Genomic DNA, 8,267 nt, shown 5'->3' on the forward strand with positions numbered 1-8,267 from the left:
TTTCAGAACTTAACCCAATAAGTCCCGAATGTTCAAAGTATTTGCCAATTCTCACAATTCGAACTATGAAAAGGGATGCCGTAATCATAAACGAATTTGAGAATGCAACTACCACAATTGCTAACTCTAATCCTTTAAAATCTACTTAGTGATAGCGTTTCCTCATAATCATTTTCATGAATTGGAGAGAAACCTTATGACACTTAGATTTAATAGTGTATGTGTTCCTATCCATATAAATCTGTCATTTTCAGCCATTATCCCAAGATAAGGTTTATGAAAAATTCAAACTCATATGGACTGAACTTGTTTAATCTTAGTTTCTTGCCACCTGGTAACACAAGGGTCTACCATGTCTTCCAAGTTGTTTAGCATCTCACCCTTTGATGTGCACGGAAGTACCCACTAATTTTAATATTTATAACCTAACAAACTTAGACTAACTATGCACTTGTAGGCAGTGTACCTAGTCAGATTACAGTATAGCTTAGGTAAGTCGGGTGTCGATAACAGGGAACGGTGTTATTAATTAATCTATTTACTACTAAATTAATCTAATTATTAACAAGCTAAAAGGTTTTTTAATCTAATTTTGCAAGTTTAGATGAACTTAATTCTTTAACAAAACCTTAATCAATAAACAAAACACTTCTGTTAGTTCGAATCCGCCTTCGTTCAATGGTTATACATTAGTTAGGACTATTACTGTTGGTTACCAATTAAAGAAGCATTAGAAATTTAGTTCTAAATGTACTAATTATTAATCAATTCATGTAAATCTATGTATGGTCACACAATAGTTAACACATAATCAATTATCAAAAAAGATTGGAGCCATGAATGATTGATTAATCAAAACACAATTACAGTCATAATATGAGTTCTCTAACACAGCTTAATTTAGTGATTCAATTACTTATCTAAGATTGGTTTGATCTTAGCTCTAATAAACTAGTGTTCACTATATTATTAGGTATTCAAATTCATGCAGATTTGTGTTCACTAACTACACAGAACAAGAATTTAAAGCAATCAAATCATTAACTAAAGCATGCTAGGTAAAATCAATCAACACAAGCATCTCACCAACAAGTAAAGTCAAATTTAATGCATTAAAACCATGAGTTCCAGCTTCATCTAGCTAACAGAAGCAGCTAGATTTAGCTAGACATACTAACAGCTAAACCAACAAAAACTATAATCAAAGACATGTTTAAGTGTACCAATCTTTTAAACCAAATTATGAACTTCTTCTTCCTTGGTATTAAAACCAACTTCCAGATCTTCTTTTCCTCTGAATTTCGTCTCCAGGAACCCTTCTCAGCCAGCCAAAAAAGTTCCCCCAATCGTAATGGAGAACGGTATATATTTTCTAGAAAATCACCGTTCACGTCGTGAGAATTTAAAACTCACGTCGTGAACTCGAGGTAATCGTGATCGTCAAGGATTCCTTCACCCGGATGCTTATCTTCTAACTCTTTCCACTTACGTCGTGAACCACCAACTGTTCACGTCGTGAGTACGTCTTTTTGGGTGTTTTTCTTGTCTTTCAAGCCTTCAACCTCCAAAGTTCCATCTTTAACGCTTTAAGTCCCTTTTCTTCAAAATGTCTTCTTTTTGGCTGCAAAATATAATTTAACCTTATAAGTACCATTATTCTATGCAAATGACCAAAATATATATAAAATGTACTTAAATATTGCCTAAAAATATGTATAAATGTGGCAATATCAAAATACCCCACACTTAGGCTTTGCTTGCCCTCAAGCAAATCTAACTATTTTAAACTTAAACCTTTATCACTAACATTACATAGAACAATCCAATTCCAGCTCAGCCATTATGCCAAGACTTCAACGCATGCATTTGTGTCTAAATTTTTCCTAAGTAACCCCCCATACTTTAAATACTCACAATCTTCATAAACACTCGCCCACTTCTTTCGAACAATGCTCATTTTATGCAACCCTCCGAATCCATCCCCAAAAATCTTACTAGCGTCAAGGTATTTTTGTAAAGCTACCCAAGCATACATAAACTAGAGAATTACAACTTTTAGAAGATACCACAACTTTGAGCTCTTGAATTCTTCTTTACTTTAATATTTGATCTTTCACTTCATTGAATTTACTTCTTTCATGATTTTTGGCATCTTCAAATTTTTATTCTTTAGAACTTTGATCTTTGATCTTCATACTTTGATAGCTCCAAAATTCTTCAAGAATTTTTACTTTTTGGTAATTTCTCTCTCTTTTTTTTACATGTATAACTCACTTTTTTATATCACTCTAAAACCTACATGCTTAAGCAGAGGCGCTTAACTTCAACCTTTATTGGCTAAGACATAGCTTTCCTGGATACATTTCAGGTTTAGGCTGCTAAACATATTGCATCCCTCAAACTAAGCGAGGTTATGTTGTTGTTCCATGATTTCACTAAAATAAGGGAGGCCACAAATGCACTATAACGTGTATTGGCTCAACTAAACATTTGAGCTCTTATCGGATCATCCCAATGCAACACTAGCAACTTAAGTTTAAATTATTATTACTAGATTCAATTATTAGATTATTATTTCAAACCTACGCCTAAAATTTAAAATTTTCAATTTTTCTAGCAATTCTACCCCCTACCCCACACTTATTTCATACAATGCCCTCATTATATGCTTAAAATAATATAAAAATTAAGAGAAGGGAGAAAAAGGAACAGACTCCCCTGGGATAGCGGCGTGATCATCTCCAAAAGTGCAGATGGAATGTGCATCTTGAATACAAACTTTGAGAAATAGAAACTTGGACTTGAACTTGCGAAACCAGCCATCAATAAAAACTTCAATCTTCAAAAAGAATGGTGCAAGCCTCCAAATCATGTAGACAATGTGGGAAAGCATACGCCACATTGTATATTAGAGAAAACAGCCCATCGAATCGTCATAAAAAGTGTCATAAGGAATGGTAGTAATTTCGTGTGATGAAAAAGAACGTAACGAAATGAATATGGTGGAAATTCATAACTCACGACGTGAACAGTTGATGGTTCACGACATGAAATCGCTGAAGCACGCATGCTGATTTTCATTTAAACCTTACTCACGACGTGAGAATTATGGGGTCACGACATGAGTCCTGGGTAAGCCAGAATTAAAACGGCCTCCTTTCTTATATATGCTCCACTAAACATCTTAACGAATTAAGACCCTTCTAAATGCAGTGTATTTTGATGACTCTTCTAACTATAACCTCTCTCTCGACTCATCCCACACTTATTTCCAATTGTGGATTTCGACTTCCAACTTTGAAACTTGAACGACACGCGCCTAAACGAACACGACTCTTGACTCGACCTTACTCCTTCCCCAAGACTCCTTAGCAAACTGAAAGTTAACAACCAAAGAAGAGCAAAGTAACATAATATCTTAAAGTCTTACAATCCAAACAAATTTAAAAACAAAATAAAAACAAACCAAACAAGTCTAAAATAAACAAAATAAAACTAATTGGTCAATCATCTTCATCCTCCTCGTTTGCTCCACTAGTGCCCGCCCCGTCGCCTCCATGTCCTCGATACTCCGTCCACCTCGGGCAAATTGGGTAATGATACCCCAAATGAGGCGGCTGCTCCACCCCAAGGTGTTGAACCACGTTCTCCATGGTACCCCCAATCCAGTTGACACTCAAGGATAACTGGTCAAAATACCCAGCCATATCATTCCCAAAAGGAGCTCCTACCATGGGTGTGGGTGGATGCATTGGCTGTCCTCTCTCTTCTCTTCCTCTCACGTTCCTTCTCCTCGGTCGTGGCTGTGGTTCAGGTTGGTCGGTCGGCTGCTCATCACCATCATCATTATCCTCAAGAATTCCCCAATGCGTCCCATAATTCTTGACAACCTTCATTGTCTCTAAATACCCCATACTAAACTCGTTCCCCTCCATGCATGTCAAAGAACGAGTGATGCCGAAAACAATGAGGCCATACGATCGGGCCAAGCGCGTAACAAAGTGCCCTCCACAAATGGGGCTCCCGGGTCGAGCACTCGTAGCATACTCCGCCAAGTATCGGGCCAAGAAATACGGAATGTTACAGCACACGTCGGGTTGTAAAATGCACCACAAAAAGAACAAGTTGACCTTAGTAACCTTATCACCATGACGTTTGTGGTGAATAGAAAATGTGATAAGGCGATGGATAAGGCGATGTATCGGTGATTTGATGCTACTTTCGGGGGATACACCGGAATTGAACACACCGGCCGCGATATTGCTCCAAAACTCCGGTCCTGAAACCCCATCCGCATAACCACGTGTGGCGTCCCTCAAAAATAAAATAAACTCATGAGTTATGGTCTCATGAGCCTCGTACAACCCCATTCTACGTGAAAACTCCACCAAACTGCATTCCCTATATTCCCCTCCTAGACGAAAAACCAAAGCTTACGGGAAAGTAGGATCTTGGACATTCTCATGGAATGTCACTGTTGAAAAGAATTCCACGCATAGCTCTTTATAGACCCGCTCTTGGATTGCAAACAAATTGTACCACCCCTTGCACGTGAAGGAAAATCCATCCCCCAAAAATATCTTAGTAAGATATTGGGACATCCGATCCACCAGCCCAACCTCCCTCAACCGTGCCCACTGAATAATGGGGGCAATAGCAAATTCCCGGTTGTAAAGCCATCCCAACCGATTGTTCCATCGCGTATATATATCCCGGGGTGTAGTTGTTGGAAAGTTGTAAAATGGATGTAAGGCCGCTACTCCAGTTGGAATCTCTCTTCTGGGAGCCATTTCTGCAAAAACATCAACAAATATATCCAGAAGAAACAACCCAACAGATTAGAAATTAACAGAACTGAAAAAAAATCCAGTCCCAGTATTCACGTCGTGAATCCTTCAGGATTCACGTCGTGAATTCGTAACTCAGCAACCAAAATCGCGAAAATCAGGAGGCAAATCAGGACACAATATTAATGGGGTTTACTCCTATACTAATCCCAAGCACAAAGCATCAACATTCCAAGGCTATTACGGGATTTTAAGAACTAAATTCGACATTTCATCTAACTAACAAACCCTAACCCTAAGTTCAACTATAAGAGAAAAATTAAACTTAATAATTAAGAATCATTACCTTAGATGGAAGTATTAGGTAAGCAAAAACGAAAGTAGAGTGTTGTCGGCCAAAATCGGAGCAAGGGGGACCAGATCTCGTTTTTCACTGCGTGAGGAATAAACAAAAGGGGGTCAAACTAGTTCTTTACCCTTTAATCTGTGGTCCCGTGTTTTTCAAAACTCACGTCGTGAGTCCTTAAGGATTCACGTCGTGAGTCCTGTCTGGGCTTAATATTGGGCCAGGCATCCCTCATCAAAAAGGGATTAATCTTGGGCTAATTAGTTTAATAGAAAATGGGCTGATAAGCATTAATGGTATATTATCCGGTTTATTCAGAATTCACGTCGTGAATCCCCAACTGTTCACGTCGTGAATCCTGTACGAAAATTATTTTTTATTTTGTCTAATAACTAAATTCTGAATTATTACCACTTCATTTTTAGGGCCCCCACACTCAGTGTTTAATTATGAATAAAGCGAGTTGGATGATATGATCTATGTTTCTAAACTAAAATGCAAAAAAAAACTAAAAAGAAAAGAAAAGAATTGCAAACCAAACTCGGGTTGCCTCCCGAGAAGCGCTTCTTTTTCTTGGAGTCATGATCCGGACTCCTTGCCTCCTACGTTGAGTCATCCGAAGAATCCACCACTAGGATCTTTTGTTCCTTGAAACGCCTTTTGTAAGCTTGAACTCGTCTTTTATACGCCTTTTTCGAATTTTCCTTTTTAGCTTTGACCTCGTCTTCATCAAGCTTGCGTTTGGTCCCTTTAGTCTCTTCCTTACACTCCATAACATTCTTCTCTTCTTCCCCCATTGGAATTGTTACTTTTGAAGTAACCTCCTCTTCATCACTCGTCATCTCATCATCTTCCTTTCTCACCCAAGAAGTTGGACTCGTGTAGGCAATGACTTCAACGAAATATGGAACAAATGCTCTTGGTTTTGTTCTTTTAACTTGGTGAATTGTTATTAATTTTTCTTCCATGAGCTTCTCTAATTCTTCAAGTTCATTGTCTTCATCAATGTTAAAAACCTCTTCTTGAGCATGATTCCCTTGAAAGCCATCTTCTATCCCAAAAATTTCCTTTTCATTACCAACCCTTAATGTGAGCTTAGACTCCCGAATATCAACAAGAGCTCCAGCGATGTTAAGTAACGGACGACCAAGGATAATTGGAACATTGGGATCTTCTTTCATATCCAATACTACAAAATCTATTGGAAAAACAAATTTCCCAATTTTCACTAGAATATCTTCCACAATGCCCCTGGGTTGTGTCACCGAATGGTTCGCCATGTGAATAGTCATCTTCGTAGCTTTCAATTTCGGAATATTCGATCTCTGATAAAACGAATAAGGCATCAAATTTATGCTAGCCCCAGAATCGGCTAAAGCATAAACCTTCGTATTGTTCCCAAACTCACATGGAAGAGTGAGGCGTCCAGGATCCCCCATCTTCTTAGGTATTTCCCCCAACACCGCTTTTGAGCTTTGCTCACTTAGGATCACTTTAGAATGCTCCTTTAATTGGTGACGAGTGTCTAATAAATCTTGTAAGAACTTAGTAGAATCTGGAATCTTCGCAAGTGAATCAATAAAAGGAGTATTAATAGGAATACCCTTTAATTGTTTGATAAACTCAAGATGTTCTCTCTCTAGTGGACTGAGATTAGCTCTAGACGGAAATGGCAAAGGTGGTTCATAAACTGGAACAAATATGGAATTTTTCTGTTCAGACTGAGCCCATGACGTGAACATAGCGGGCTCACGTCGTGAACTTGGTGTTCCAGCAGCTTTTTCATTTTCGAGTGTTGGCTTCTTTGGCTTTGGATCGGGCTGTTGTGGCTCCACTTCCAATGCTTCTAGGAACTCAGAGATGGTCTCTTCTTCAGTATCTATGGCCATTATGTGAGATTGGGTCTTCTTTTCAGGATTTTTCGGGAATATCTTCTCGTGAACCAAAGTGGTTAGTTGACCAAGTTGCACTTCAAGATTATTGATGGAGGCTTGTTGATTTTTTATTAAAGCCTGCTGTTCTACCATCATTGCGTGATGATTCTTCATCAAAGTTCTTTGTTCATAAATAGCAGAATCAGTAGCCTCGTGTCTCTTTTCTGAAGCTTCCATAAACTTAACTAACATGGTCTCTAAATCGGGTTTTTTCTCAGCTGGTGGCTGCTCCTTTTGGTAGAAGCCTCGGCTTGTTTGCCTATACTTCTCTTCCTTTTGCCTCTTGTATTCTTCATATGGCAGCCACTCTTTCTTCGGTTTCCTCCAGTCTTCATCGTACTTGTCCCCACTCGAATAGCATACTTGAGCCTTTTTATTCCCATACTCATCCAAGTTGCAGTCCTTGGTTAAGTGTGGACCATTACACCGTTCGCAACCAACTCTTATAGCATGAATTGAGTGGTCCATTTGTGTTAACCTCCGGTCCATATTATTCAACATAGCCATCATAGCTTCTATTTCTTCAGTTTGTGCACCTCCACTGCCCTTGATTCCATCTTGCCTAGGGTTGTGGTACTCACGAGAGTGCTTCGCGAATTCTTCAATCAGTTCCTTGACCTCCCTTGGATTTTTCTTTGTCAAAGGTCCTTGAGAATCAAGGAGTTGTCTTGTCATAACATTGACCCAATCATAGAAGATTGTCTATTGTTGAACATTAAGATCATGCTGAGGGCAATTTCTGATCAAGCCTTTGTAACGCTCCCATGCTTCGTATAATGACTCCCCCGGTTGTTGTTCAAAGTTGGCTATTGCCTTCTTGAGTTTAGCTATCTTGGACGGTGGGCAAAATTGGTCAAGAAACTGCTCATGCATTTGAGCCCAAGTGGTGATCGTACCCGGTGGAAGTGATTTTAACCACTCTTTAGCAACTCCCTTAAAAGTAATGGGAAGCATCCTGAGCAAGACGGTGTTTCTATTGACATTTGGGACATTGAAGTAATCCGCAATGTCATTGACTTCATCGAGATGCTTAAAAGCATCCTCATGATCATTCCCATAAAATGGGATATCCTTTAGTGCCGTCAAGATGTGCCCCTTCAGCTCGAATGTGGCAGTGGCAGGTATTGCGGGTTGGACTAAACCGGGACCCACATCCTCTCGGATCCGCTTCTTGTAAGCTCCCATGGACATCTCCTCAAT

General features: G+C 39.0%; 1 non-coding gene across 1 annotated transcript; it reads left to right on the forward strand.

Annotated features, from left to right (window-relative positions):
• Positions 1–7,785: 7,785 nt before the first annotated feature.
• LOC145151562 (small nucleolar RNA R71) lies at positions 7,786–7,892 on the forward strand. Its single transcript, XR_013732128.1, has one exon. It is a non-coding gene; the product is annotated as a small nucleolar RNA R71 (small nucleolar RNA).
• Positions 7,893–8,267: the final 375 nt, after the last annotated feature.

This window comes from Lactuca virosa, chromosome 1 (assembly GCF_052849685.1).
Source record: "Lactuca virosa cultivar CGN04683 chromosome 1, Lactuca_virosa_CGN04683_v6, whole genome shotgun sequence".
Taxonomy (NCBI): Eukaryota; Viridiplantae; Streptophyta; class Magnoliopsida; order Asterales; family Asteraceae; genus Lactuca; species Lactuca virosa.